This window comes from Thamnophis sirtalis, unplaced genomic scaffold (assembly GCF_051295495.1).
Source record: "Thamnophis sirtalis isolate CommonGarterSnake01/CBP01778 unplaced genomic scaffold, rThaSir2_p1.2 scaffold_2, whole genome shotgun sequence".
Classification (NCBI taxonomy): domain Eukaryota; kingdom Metazoa; phylum Chordata; class Lepidosauria; order Squamata; family Natricidae; genus Thamnophis; species Thamnophis sirtalis.
Window position 1 is genome coordinate 16,463,481 of NW_028261382.1, and position 15,215 is coordinate 16,478,695.

Genomic DNA, 15,215 nt, shown 5'->3' on the forward strand with positions numbered 1-15,215 from the left:
TTCAACAGCAAGAACAAAAAGTCCCGACGCTGCGAAGCTTTCTTAGAACAATAATACAGAAGGGGGACATCAGCACGGTAAAAAAACAAATAAAAATATTTTATCTTTTTATTTAAAAAAACGCGAAGGAAACACAGCCCTGGGGAGCATCCTACAAAACTTTCCCGAAGTCACCCTGGAAGCAAGTATTCTCGGTATTTTATTGCGTCATTTCAGGATCGTTGAAAATCGGTCGAAAGGGAAAAAGGGGGGAAAAAACCCCTAAGTATTGAAAAAGGGACAAAATCCCCCCCTTAAAAAGGATAATCATCGCCCACCTACCTGAGCCAGGCTCCAACGCCAGCCCGGACCCGGTTTCTAGTCGTGGGAAAACATTCGCTTCCGAACGTTCCAAACGCAACGCAGGAGGAAAAAAAATCCGCTTTCTTTTACAAAATAACACATCCGAAATTAATCCACACGATCCCGCAATTGTTTAATCGCCATCGGCGATCATTGAAAGCCGTAAAGGAATATTTTAAAAAAAGAGGAAAAAAAAGATCCGGAGGAAAAAGCTCATTAGGAGAGCGCACAAAAATGGAGGTACGCCATGGCTTCCAAGCTGGGAAAAACAACGACCTGGGCTGTTTCTTTCTAACCAGGCGAAGGGAGAGGGAAAAAGAGTCCCCCAAAAAGCTCCTTTTCTGCCCGAAAAACGCACGGTCCCCCTTGCACCGGCCTCCACAAGAGACCAGGGGCCGCAGGAGCCCCTTGAGGACGCCCAAAAGTTACACAAAGTTGCGCAAAAGTGGCGGAGGAGAGGGGGGGAAAGGCAGGAGGCTCAGCGCGCTCTCCAAGGCACAGCCGCCATCTAGAGCTTTCTTCCCAGCTCTGAGCTCTGCCTTTGATTGACACTCTCTACATTTACCCCACAACTCAGGTGATGTACCATAGACCCACCCCTTCATTTCCACCCAAAAAAAAAAGAAAAAAGAAGGGAGCCTCCATCTAATGGGAGCTGACTCCCCATCACTACTATCTCCAGCCAACTCCCCATCTGTGGAGGGGGCAACTTAACTCCATCTGGTTCATACACCCTTTCTAAGCCAAAAGAGAAATTATTGGTTGCTTTTGTTGGAAGAGGGCTGGCTTACATTTATGTCCTTGGATTAAAATGACTTCCTCCCTGGACAGGAAGTGGTGGCACAAAGGGCCATTTTGGAGGAAGGAAAATGGGACTTGGGGCTCCTAGATGAGCATTAGTAGGGTACATGGGTTGGCAAGCACCCCAATGGGTAATTTCAGTAGAAGTCATCTCTTTCAATGGTTCTACTTGGTTATGGCAATCTGTTGGTTCTAAGCCATTAATTGTAGGAGAATTCCAAATAGAAACAAGAGTTTTGTGTATCAATGCCCCTCAAAACTCAATGGCGCCTCCCTAGTGGTTCTATCTGGAAGGGGCAAAATCAGATCCATTGTGTTTAAGTCTTCTAGCACCAAGTTGTTAAAGAAACCCATGTCAACTGGTCTACATAAAGACCATACACTGATCTTGGGATGTAGCTGAATTATAACGATTTTTCTGCACAAGCGGAACCACAGCGCCAAATATCGATATTAGCAAAATCGCTTGCAACTCATGAACACAGATAAAACAAGCATTCTGTCTTAACCATTTCCATACTTGAAGTGTTAGGGTTTTATCATGACCCCTAATATCTAGACAAAGGTCTTGATCTAGAGCCAGAGACAATCAAAATGAATCACAAATTCTACTACTTATAGTTAGCCATCATTTGTCATTTCTCCATATTTTGGTCCAAAAAAAGGTCCAAATCACTCTAAGTGAACAATCTGATAACAATCTGATAAGACAGTTGCCCAATTACAGAGATTTGGAAAGTGGTCAATTAATACCATTATTCACACCAGTTTTTAAAACAAAATTAGATATACAAGAAATTCCATTAGCCTAGAATTAAGCCACCAATGAAGCAACAGACACATCTAAATATGGCATAAATGGCCAACTACCCACATTTCTTCAAAAGCATGATTACTCCTGTCAATGAAGTCAACATCACACATTAAATTTGCATTTTAGATACATTTCCATCAATATTTTTTGTACATCAGTATGTCACTAAAATGAATCTTGTATGCACCAATTGGAATGGAAAGTTTAAAAGATTTTAGTAAATGTAGTAAAAATGGCAGGATTAATTTTTATGGCGAACTTAAGATAACTGAATTAAAGAGTTTGGCTAAGTTCTTTATTCAACTCTTAATGAACTGGAACATCAATGTAGCAACACCACGAATGCTTTGGACACTTGTATCAGCAGTAAACCAAGTAGCATTGTTATGTATGATCAAACCCACATACAACAACGAGGAAATCTAAGTATACAAGTATTCAGAAAAGCAGGTGTCAGTTTTTAGGTACATGAATATTAAACCAGCCTTAGAAAGGTCCACACCACAGTGCCCATCCATAGATCCACAGAAAACACATCATTAGATTTGTACCATTCTAAGAATTGCACCAATTCACAGATGTGAATTATACCCATCTTCATTTAACCAATATTAAGAGAACATGTAACTCTATGACATTTACAAGAATAATAACAATCATAATACAGAACATAAACTCTCTTTAAGTTTATAATCTTACTGAAAAGGCAAACTAAGGAATCATTTAAAATTTTGAAATAGTTGGTGAAAGTATTGAGCTCATTCAATAATCAAAGAGTTCTCATTGATACCAACAACAAATCATATAAGAATGTTTCAGCCCAAAAGATGACAAACAAGAATAAATATGGAAAAAATACTTTTATTTAAATAGCAATTCACTTGTGCCAATTATATATGGGACAGACATTTTTATACATTCCTGTTTGCAAAATTTGATCAGCCCCTTCAAGCCCTTCATCCCCAACTGAATGCTAATCCCAAGAGTCTGGAAACAGATTTAAAAAAAATAAAAACAGAATGTAAGATTACAATTAGCTCAAATCTTCTGTAGGTTAGACAATCGTAGTCCATGTTAAAGAATCCCTTTCTTGGAAGGGCATACTCAGCAATCATGCAATCTGAAACTCTCAGCAGTGGAACTGCCATCTTGATTTGGAAATCGTTGTCTCCCTTTGAGTTTCTTCCTTTCTCTGGACTCTTTATAAAAAAAATTAAAAGAAAATGCTGTTGGAATGCAGGTAATTTTATCCTTAAATTTAAAACAATCAACATTTTCAACTGTCATATCTGAGCATATTTAAAAATATTTTCAACACATTGTAAAAAGCTAAATCATTATCAAGATTAATACTATTGAATGAATAGTAATATTTTAACAATATTAATGTCAGTGCATTTCCCTGCTTTCTGTTGAAAGTAGGATCTAGCATAGAAAAACTCCAAAGCAAACAGGTATGACTTATGGAATTTCAATGGGCAACATAAAAGCAAAATGGAGACTTCAGTGTTAGAAAATATATTACTTTTGCAATCAATGTAGCACTGCTAGAGAAACCAAAATATAGCTTTCCTGCTAAAGATTTAATAGGTGTCCAAACGAAAAGTCTAAGGAAAAGTACTAAACAAGTAATTTTATCAGGAAATAGAACTGGTTGTATGCAAAGTTATCTCAGCTTATTTCTAATACAAGATTCTTTTATTTTGGTTTATGTAAGCAAAACCGGAGAAAACTATTTAGACTTTTATAAAATTCCTAATAAAAAATTATCTTATTCTTTCAAAGTATGCCTTACCACCTGAAAGTTACATTATTTCAGGTTCAATTTTATATGGACAAGTAGCTTGGCTTGTTTAATTAAAATGACATTGTAGCCTCATTATTTTCTTGTCTCTTCTTAACCAGAACTTAATTATCCCCATCTGATTTCACTCTAGGGCCAGGATCCAACAGATGAAGCAGCATCAAATATCCTTATTTGAAGGGAGGAGATTTTCTATGGAATACCTAACTATTACTGGAGAATTTCAGATCTGCCAAAATCAATGTCTAAGACATATTTCAAGTCAAAGTCAACATTTTCTTGAAACTGGGTTTCCAAAAAGCTTCAAAAATGAATAAATTTCTTTCTCACAAAGCACTAGCAAAATATATTGATCCCTAAAAACTATGAGGGATAACACTTTTAATACCTGGAAAAGTTATCGAATATTTTATTCATGATGCATTTTGAATGTAGCTATCAAATAAAAAATGGGAAGCTAGGGATGGAGAATCCAGTCATTGGTTCAAGAACATGTCATCCCTTGATTGGTTATATCAAGAACCTCCCATTTTCTTACCACTACCCACTATTACATTGTACTGTATATGCAGCAGCATAGCATAAACTCAAGCTACTATTTTGCTGCCTCCAAGTATTTTAAAGGTATCTTGGACTTCTTGCATCTACCCTAATTATTCTCCTCAGCCCATGCTAATGTATAAATTATTTTCAATTGTTTCAAACAAAAAGAAATATTGACAACATGGATATGTTAAATTTTAAATTCACCCAAGTCAAAACAATTTAGTTTTTGCAGTGACTAGAAATCCAGCAAAATGTTTGATGGTAACAAAAAGCAGAGCAAAGGGGAAGAAGAAAAACCCATATCTAAAAAGGAAAGTTGAGAATGCTTGATGGCTTCTGTTATTATTCCAAAGATTATATAGCACATGCCAATGATTTAATAAAGAGTCCAACCACAAAAATATTCAAGTTAAGCTGTTTTAAATATAATTATCAACAGAAATATATTCTATATTGGGGTACAATCCAATTGAAGCACCTGTACCACAAATGACACTGCACCCATTTTACTTCTATGAAAACACTACAATCCAGAGATACGTTAACAAACTGGACTCTCAAATGTATCAGAGATACATTAACAAACTGGATATCTCAGACATAAATAACTACAAAATTTTGAATAGTTGCCATTTTCCATTTTTAAGGTGAACTTAACTAGCATTTTCCCATAACTCAGTTGTATTAATCCAAGAGGAAATGCCACAAGTGATCATTTTCTACAAAACCAATATAAATGTTTTTACTTTAGAAATCACAATGTTTCAACAGATTGTATAACAAGTAACAGAATAAGCGCATCAAAATACGTCATACAAATTCATTTCTATTGAACTCCACAAGTTTTTGATTGTGTAAAATATTATTTCATAAATTATACTCTTAATGCTTAAATTTTATAATTCGCCAGGTGTGTTTATAATGCAATACTGAGTTAATTCCACATGTTAATACAGCACCATGTTAATATTTGAAGCTTTTGTTCAATAAATAGTACGATGGATGATACTATGAGTAAAAGATCAAAATTAATCATTTTAATGGATGGGACCAAGTATTCTAAGCTGTATTTAATATGTAGTTTCCTAAAAATGAGATCAGCTAAATCCCAATTATTTGCTGCTTAGAAAATCTGACAATTTTAAGAATTTTAATTAGCCCAAAGTAGTATTTTTAGAAAACAAACTAAGGTTCAAGTTTAACCCTTATTACCACTTTTGCAAAGTATTGAGATAAATACTCGTTTAGGTTTTCCAGTGGTTGGTGAAGAACTATGGATACCATAGGATGTCATTCAGCAAGGAACAGACTGAGAAGCAGGCAGTAAGCAAACAAGATTTTTCCAAAGAGATTTTATACTACTGAAATTCTTGTGTCTGTATTCTTTGACAGAGGAAAAATGGTGCATTGTAGAACAAATATTTTTGAACCAAAGTAACTCAAATGGGCTAACTTACAGGCTGAGTCCAAAACCTGAAACCCATGGATTCCATAAGAATGAAATTTGACAAATTTTATAAAATGTTTATGACATAAAAATTATCATAAAACATTTTATTACATAATACAAAACATTATGAAATATTTCCTTTGATCAACTCCTGTTGTTTCTTTGTGCTATGCAATTCAGTATGGGCTACTTTTAAGGCAGATGCAGCTTGGAAAATCTCACTGAATTTTTAAGAACTTTTCTGGAACATTAGAAATTCTGCCATTTTTGAAGGTATTGAGAAATCTGGTAAAGAAATATTTCTGGAATAATAACCCAATGGGCGGGCAGAGGTTGTTTACTGAAAGCCAAAAAGAGGAAGAAATATGGAACAAATGAGGAAAAAAATAAACACTGATTTGTGTTTTAAAGGACTATTCTCATTTTAACAGTTCTGTTGGATGAAAGACGTGGTCTTACTATTTATTAATTAGTTTATATTTTGTCACTATTGTGTAATCTGTATGCACACAAATCATGTGAATTTTTTGGTTAAGGAACCAACATTTCTCATCTTAACCTTCACTTTTTTGTAAGCATTCCTACAAATGAACTGTTTACAAAGGAATAGAGCACACATATTTTAAGATACACTTCACTCACATCAAATACCTAAGATCTGGCCCAGTGCTCTATGATTGCTGGTTGTTTACCATAGCTAAAACATGACTAAAAATTCATGGTAAATATGTTTTGTGGAATGTATTCCAAAAAGTAAGACTAGTGCCATATGGGACTTAATTCATACTAACATTTGTTTGCAAAATATTGTTTATAGAACTCTGGAACAACAACAAAAAAAGCATTTATAATAGAATCTCAGCATTCAAATTAATCAGAATGCAATGGGAACCTGTAACATGAAACCATTATTATCTTGGCAAGTTATTGTTTAAACATATTTCAGTTAAACAGAAAGGGATATTTAGAAAATAAAACACCTTTTAGTTGAAGGTGCATATAAAATATTTCCATTTTTCGTCACTAGTTCTCTTGTCCTCTTTAATGTGTTGTCCCATAAAACTGATCATACAATCAATTTTTTGCATTTGCAAACATTTCTAGTTCTTGTTTTGTTTGTACCATGCTATATTAATGTGTAAAAATCATATATCTAATTATTAAATGGTTCAGATCATCCTGAATTAGAATCTCCAACAAAACTATTCAAGGGAGATGTGCTGATATTATAAATTATAGTTCACACTTATAATTCCAGATCTACTGCTGAGTATATCCTGCTAAGTTCAATGGTACTTTCGAATAACCTGTTTATTGTAATGAAATAAGAGCATGGGATACTGTGGCTTTCAAGGTGATGTTCGCATAGAATTCCCATCAAGCCAATAGCGAAGCGCAATGTGGAAGCTGCTAAAATGGCAGTCTAGTAATATTTGGAGAACTGGGTATTTCTCTCCTGTCTTAAACCTTTTCAGAAGTAGCATCCTGCTGTTAAGCAAGTAACGCTTAATGTTCTGTACAAAACTGTGCTAAAGCAACTGAGTTTGTTTGTCTAAAATATTGTTAGTGCTTTCCTTATTATTGAAGGTATAGTCACCACTGTATTTTAAGTGTAAACCAACCAATGGCAACTGTGTGGAATAAGGCTGACCTGAACAATGCAATATACAGTACTGTAGTTCTCAATTGCTGCAAGTGCAGAAGAATTCTAGGTAAGAGTAGGGTAAATCACTGAAACTTTTTAAGTCTCCAAATTTACCATAAATAATAAATGTATCAACAGAATGCTTGAATATTACCCTTCTTGCTATTTTTAAGGGTTGAGAACTGCTTACATGGATTATGATTTCATCACACCACAATATACTCAGATGCAGGATTTTGAAGGATTTACCCAACCTGGCTTTCTGAGCATTGTTAGTCACCCCAGAAAAATGTTTACTCAACAGAACAAACTGCAGTAACTACTGCACTCAAATGCTATCTTTCAATGAAATGACTTGGTTTATAAAGAATTTTCCTAGAATCCAAATATACACCAGTAATAATTCTGCCTCATAGCACATTAAACATATACCCTAAAATACTAGCATAATTTTTGATCAACAGGTTCGGTTGACCAAAGGAAAATATAGCACATTTTTTAAAAACTTTGTATTAAATAACGTGGTCTTGCTTCTAATACCTAATAAATTTTAGAAAACCAGCTATTTTGTTTAATGTCCATGTTATTACATACCATATATGAAAAAAAATCCAGTCAACAAAAAAGAAATGTTCAGAGGGGCACATTTTTATTATGCTATCTGGAAAATTGTTAAAATATATAATTTCCATAATGATAGCAGAGTAATTTCCTCCAAGAATATTACAGATTGATTCTATTAAAATTATCCTGGAAACATGGCTCATTTAATTCATAGAGATTCGTAATTTTAGATCTTTTCCACAAAGCATGCTAAAACAGTTACAAAAGCACTCATAGTAATATATTGATATAACAACTTACCAATACACCATACAGAATCAGGTATTTTGTAGAATCAGATCAATGTACCTGGAAAGAAAAGTTAAATATCTTTTGTTTAATAAATTAATTTAATATATTATCAATAAAATATTATCTATATGTATTCAGAAAAAATGTCATTTCATTGAGTGCTCTTAGTATACTAAGATTATGCTCAAGACTAAAGCATAAAGTTGCTGCCTGTTTTCTCAAGCAGAGACTTACTACTTTATGCATTATGAATCCAATGTACGATAGACTTTTTTGTAAAAGTCTGAGAGTGTTACATTTTAGGACTTCCTTATTTTTCCCTTTTCCTTTCTCGCTATCTAGCAACATAATTTTTTTATCACACATCAGTCCCACCTACTGCTAGAAATTAATCAAAAGTACAATAATGATGACTCATAGGGCAGTCCTAGGTCCCACTACCTTTATATTTATGTAGCCTTTCCTTAATACGAGGAAAGCTCTTTGGACAAACAAAGTACAAACATGAATAGATTATGAATGTCACGTGCTATGTAAGTATTGGGACTATTTTTTGTCATAGAAATGTCTTTCAGAGTAAGTGTTAACATTGCAGCCAGACTTTAAATACAACCAATCAATATTTAAATATTTTAAAATGCATATTTAGGTAATCAGTTCAGGTTTATTAAGTGTGTATCCCAACTTTTGTACAGCAACCCAATGGAGAGTATTTAGGATTTATTTGTTCCCACAACAGCAACTCTCTGAAGTAGGTTGGGCTACGAATGAGATTGGCCCCAAACCAACCAATGAGCTTTGTGACCAAAGGTAGGCTAGACTCTCCGATTTCTAGTCCAACACCTTAATCACAACCCCATACCAACTCTGTAAATTGAATATTTTTTTAAAAAAGTAAGTTCTGTAACAGCATAAATTATTTAAGGGGAAATAGTCAAGGAAGCTAATCAAAGTTATTATTAACCAAATATAAATCTGAAGTTATACAACACTATGTGATATCTTTCAAAATCTAGAATGAATTTAATAAACCTGTATCATTGTTGCTAAAATTCTAAATTTAGCAAGATTGTTAAATTCCAAGAATAATCTTGGAACTGCTATATGTATTGGACCAAAGTACCAGAATTTTTAAATTGCTATGGTAACTAATAATTCTGGAAAATGTAGACTATTTCCAAATATATCAGCTTCTACAAGATGAAACATTCTATCTACAATTTTGAAATTTAATATGGAAGACAGGAAGCTGATACATATTGGGAAGATGATAAACGTTTGAATTTCCCAGCTACTTCTGATCGCCTAATTTCCTTTGTGTGATTTCATTCAATAATTGGGGAGGGGGGGGATTCACATAATGCTAGAGAATACTCAGACAATGTTCAGGCAATACTCTAATGAGGTACCTCTACTTCACAGAATGTTTCCAATTTGCAAACAATTCTAATGTGCATAAATTAGTGTGGTGATGATGGTGGTGTTGTCTTTACATTCCATTTTAACTTTAGAGATTGGAATATTTTATTAGTTTGACCTCATCATGTAGCGGACTATATAATACATTTCAGAAGAAACACACTACAGGTACATTATTTTTCAAAAATACACTGAGTCCAGATTTTCATACCCTGTTCTTTTTTAGCAGACACATTCATAACCTTCCCAATAAACAGAATGTGTTATGCTATCAAGTAGTGGATGCTATAAACATCAACATTTCAAACACTGATACTTATCCTCAATTAGAGCACAGAAAACGCACTTAAGTGTTAGATGTTTTTAATGCTACAATACTTGCCAAGGGAATTAACCCAGAATGCTATGATTCGCAATTCTAAAGAGATTTAGGTGAGATCTAAGATTTTCCAATTTTCTTGAATCTAGAATACAGTCTGAACGACTAAATTAATGCAGTAACATTACTTTGATTCTTGACACTGAAATATTCTGTTGCACCTTTTACAACTTTCATTACATTTGTATTGTATAGAAATTATACTTAATTTACAAAAAAAAAATACAAGTTGTTTTACGATTGAATTTTTGTCAAAAATAAAGAAAATATACCAGTCATCATCAATTAAAATGATGGAACAATGTTACAACATATCTGGTGTAATAGCAGGAAAATTTAAATGTTCCTTCATTCTAGCCTGAATGGTGATGTGTAATGGGCATTTTCTAGAACTCTGAAAAGGAGAAAAGTCGGTAAAATATATGAATTACCTATTCTCAAAATTTATTCTAGGTCTATAAGGTTTGTCCTAAAAATAATATAAGGGATTTTGCTAGTTTTGTGTTCACTATTAAATCCATGTAAACGGAAATGCAATTTACTATCTTTGGTAGTAATTATTTACTAGTAAAATAAAGGACTGCATTATTTCATCAGCATTTTATATTTAATAATTTATTATATTTCTATTTCACTATACATTTCCAGGTAGCTCATATGGAAAATATAATAAATAGTCAGATTCAACATTTGACGATAACATCTTAAATTGATATATGGTCACTCAGTTTAAACAACTTAAATGGACTGGATTTAAGTAAAAACAGGGGAAAAAATTGATCAATTTCTGAGCAAAACATGCATCTTGTTTTAAGAACCTCTATTTTTTAATTTTTCAAATGTTAACCAGAGCCAAAACTCCGTGAATGAATTCTGTCATCTCTTTTCTGTATTCATACTGAATAATATCTTGTATTAGCAGTCAATTACTGTTCAAACCTGGATTATGGAAAGGAAAATGTATCTAGGTGTATTATAAGATACATTTTGCATTAAGCAAATGACTGTGTGAACAAAATTTACTTCATCAGGATTATCTTTAGGTTTTAATGTAAAATTTAATAATTAAATTGATGCAACACTTAAGTGGGATTGAAGAAACCAGCAACTGGATAATTGGAAGTATCAGTGTTTTGGAGCATAGATGAAGTTTAGTTAAAATTTCAACATGTCTATGAAAATTAAAGATAACTTTAAATTTAATATGAGCTACTCAATGAACATGTTTTATGATAGCAAAGTAATCATTTTCAAATATTGTTAATTTCATCTCTAATGCTAGAAATATTAAGATTTATAATACTTAACAATTATGAGTTTTTTATAATATTGAAAATACTTTATTTTTAAGGTTTAGAAGGGTTTTCCAAATTCCAAGCAAAGATTCTGTTAAAGACATAAAAGCTAGAAAGAAACCAAGATGTAAAAGATCTGCATTATTCAAATAAGAATAAATTTAAAAATACCTGAAATGGCTAACATATTCTCCTTTGGCTCCATCTGGATCCTTCTAGTTATTAGAAGTCAGACAAATCTTTAAAAAAAGAAAATATATATAAAATATATATTTATGTATAATTTATGTATATATTTGTGTCAAAAATGGCATTCAACATAGGCATCAAAAACTTAAAGCGGAAAAACTACAGAAAAGTACTCAAACACATAAATGTCTGTATCTTTGTATGTACATACATACATATATATACATACGTATTTATAATGCACATTTTTGATTTAAGTTGATCATCCTTTTGGTGAAAGGATTACAACTACTTTTCTCATTTAATATGAAACTTGATCATAATATATTTTAAAACGAATGTAATGTACTTATATGTAAGTTGTCTAGGCAAGTTTCAACTGGAAGCTTACATTCTCCAATACAGATATATAGGAGATATGTACCAGTAAAATCAATAGGACCTCATCAAAAATTCACCAATTTTTTCAACTTTAATCAAATTAATCATAATGAAGTTTCATTCTTTTTTCTTTTTAGGATAAATGTATATATAAGGGACACATTTCTTCAAAGAGAAATGAGAAACAAAATGAGTTAATTCTTACCTACAAAAAATTCTGGGCAGCACTTATAACCCATCTGTTATTGAGGTGGCAAATCATAGAATACCTAAAGAAAAATATATTTAGATTAATCAAAATGTCTTCTCTTAATATTTGCAGATATCTATTAAATAAAATACTTAAAATTATGTCAGTGCTATCTAAATACTTAAAATTATGTCAGTGCTATCTATAAAGTTAAGCACTATTTTTAAAGTTTCTCAGTCTATGAAAAAGTATTTCTGTACAAGTTTTCTACGTAATGCAATTTTTTTTAAATCATCTCTTAAGGTAAAGACACAACAGAAGTGCCATAACAAAGTCTATCCCAAAACCAATAGTCATGCAACTGCAACTATGAGAAAAGTCAAACATGTTTAGATTTCTCTTATTCTCAAGGTTATACATATTTAAAACATTTTTACTGTTTGAAGTGATGGAATTACATTATCTTAACTCAGATTTCACCTGACATAATTTTATAAAGCCATTTTGAAAGTGAAGTTTTTTATAATCCACAAAAGTAACCAAATTTTACCCTCACTTTAATCTCATTTTTTTGTAAAAATAAAAAAATCTTGGCCATTTTTAACTGTTGGCATTGTTACAATTTTTCAATCATACAAAAAGACTTTCAAATCCATAATCATAACTTTCAAGTTACAGTGAAACCTCAGAGCTACTTATTCTATATAGAATGTTTAAATACGTGTTTCACAACAGCTATTGGTTAATTAATCAGTTAAAGCCACATCTCCAAAGAATTGTAAAATATTTGCTAATGTTATAAAAAATATACCAAATAGTCGCTCCATGCCAGAACTTTATCTGGTAAACTTTTAACGTTACAAAGCCTAAGAAATATTATGTATTGATCCAGAATGAAAATAAGCCCATTAAGACAAATTAATCAGCGTAACCATTTTAAAAATGGACAGCCTATCATCCAAATGTTCATTTAACAGCTAAGTTCCAAACATTCAGATAAAACCAATGAAAAACTAACAAAGCATTTTAAGCTTTTAGTTTCGCTTAATGAAGGTTTAAAGATTAAATTTGCATGAGAAAAATGCCAGAAAATTCAAACTTCAAATACAATATATCACAAAGACGCATTCTCCAACTTTTAAAACTGTTTTCATATATACTTCATTACCAATTGCTAGTTCTTTTTAGCTCAACTCTAGTTCCCACTCAATTAGATAACTGCCATACTTCTAAAAGATGCAAGTATTTAAAGAACCTCATAGGTTTCATTCTAAATTTTCATTAGAATCTTTCATTTCGGAGAAATATTTTTTTTTAATTTTGTTATCATCGACCAAAACAAATATCTCAAAAAATATCTCGTTTGCAAATCGTTTCCACATACCTAGTTGAGAAAGAGTTAAATGCCAACACCCAAATACAGAAAAACAAATTTGTTTGGAGAGAAAGAGGCAGCCATGGCGTCTTTTGTTCTTTACAAGAAGAAAATAAACAGGGGTCTTTTCCTCTTTCAATCACAATGGAGGACTGCGACTCTTTAAAGAACTGGAGACTTTTTGTCGCAGACATCCTGTATATGGAATCATAGTATACCTTTCATTTCCAGGCTCCAAATATTTTAAGAGGGTGTTGTCCCAATTTGCTGCAGACCCCCTCCCTCGTATCTCCATAGCAAAAACTATCCTCAGATACCTGCCCTTCAAGTTATTCTAAGAAAAAGAAAAAATACAGAAATCCAGCAACCCAGAACCTTTCAAATCTGTATGGGGAAGAATTGTATGGACCCCCTGATATTTGGGGAAGGGGGTGTGCATATAATCCCTAGATTTCTTCTGGGTAAGGGAGGGGGGGTGAAGAAAGGAGGAAAACTGCAGTTCAATGGCGGCTCTGGTTTGACATCAACCTCGATATGTCAGGCTTTGCGCCTAACCAGGAATCTTACCCCATTTCAAAACTGGGGGGGGGGCTCCCTTAAAACAAAAAGGAACAAGAGGGCGTTTTAACAGCCTCTTTAACCACGATACCAAAAAGGGGGGGTAAGAAGGGAAAAGCCCCCCCCCCAACCTTGAAACCCACATTACATTTTTCATTCCCTGTAAAATTTGTTTTAGGAGCATCCACACCCACCAAGGTGGACTTTTCATATTCAGAGGAAAAAGCCCCATAAAGAGCAACAAGGAATCCCTCATCGCCGGGATCGATCTCTCTTTCTCCTAAGAAACCCTTCTCCCCACCACCACCACCATTACCATCATACACAGACACTAAATTTGGGGGGGCCGCCCCAAGACTGGAGGGGAAAAGAGGGTCTCTCCGTCTTTCTACTAGAAAAAAACCCAATCCAAGGAAGAAGTGGCGGCTTTTCCGCTTCCCTCGACGCCCACCTTGGAAGCGCCCTTATTCCTAACGGCGGGGAAGCCTCGGCGACCCGAGTTTAGTTTGGGGGACCCCCCCGTCTCTCGCTTTCGAGGCGCTCGGGTCTTTTTTTCTTCCTCCCCGCACAGCGGGACTGGAGAAGGAGGACAGGGAAGCCGGGTTCTTGCCGACTTTGTTTCCTCTCCCCCCCCCCGCCCGCCATCTCTCAGGCGGCTCCAAGGACATCTTGTTTTCCTTCTCAAGGACAAAGAGACAATGGCGGAGGGTGGAGGGCGGCGGCCGAGACGGAGGAGAAGGACATGGCAGAGCGGCAGCTGAGGCAATACTCACCGTCCTGAGGGGCGAGAGAAGCCAGGCGAGTCGAGCCGAGGACATCCCGGAGGGCGGGCGGCGGCAGACACCGAGGGCTCGCCTTGCCGCAGAGGCTCGTTCTCGGGTCCGCCTCAACCGGGACAGGCTATACTTTCCACCACCCCACAAGCTCGAACCCCCCGGATCGGCGGAGACCCCCCGACCCTGAGGCCGCTTTCGGCCCGGGAAGGTTGGAGGGAGAGAACGGAGGTGGGGGTAAAAAAAGCCGCAGCCGCTCGCGAAGCAGCCGTCCGCCCGGCCATCTTGCGCCGTGTGCGAGCGAGTGTGTGAGGGAAGCCTCTCTGCCTGTCTTTGCCGTCTCTCCGCGAAGCTTCCCTCCCCTCCCCCACCCCGCGCCCCTGCCCAGACTCCCAAAAT

At 34.7% G+C, this 15,215-nt stretch overlaps 1 protein-coding gene and 1 long non-coding RNA gene across 13 annotated transcripts in view; both read right to left on the minus strand.

Moving 5' to 3' along the window:
• Positions 1–924, minus strand: part of LOC106543510 (ATP-dependent chromatin remodeler CHD2) — a 71,458-nt gene extending 70,534 nt beyond the window's left edge. For 7 of the 8 annotated variants that reach the window (XR_015695431.1, XR_015695430.1, XR_015695428.1 and 4 more), the window contains exon 1: positions 322–923. The gene's annotated coding sequence lies outside the window, so the exon portion shown is untranslated. Of the gene's footprint in view, positions 1–321 lie in introns of all 8 variants that reach the window. The other variant, XM_087704338.1, reaches the window with a different exon arrangement.
• A 1,878-nt stretch (positions 925–2,802) lies between these two features.
• The window catches only part of LOC106543511 (uncharacterized), a 30,792-nt gene continuing 18,379 nt past the window's right edge, over positions 2,803–15,215 (minus strand). Inside the window, exons 1-6 of one of the 5 annotated variants that reach the window (XR_015695436.1) lie at positions 14,495–14,665; positions 13,495–13,680; positions 12,126–12,189; positions 11,522–11,589; positions 8,267–8,314; positions 2,803–3,156 (exon numbers count right to left, since the gene is read on the minus strand). This is a non-coding gene — a long non-coding RNA (uncharacterized LOC106543511). Of the gene's footprint in view, positions 3,157–8,266; positions 8,315–11,521; positions 11,590–12,125; positions 12,190–13,494; positions 14,026–14,494; positions 14,666–14,816; positions 15,180–15,215 lie in introns of those variants that run through there. The other 4 variants (XR_001313155.2, XR_015695438.1, XR_015695435.1 and 1 more) reach the window with 4 other exon arrangements.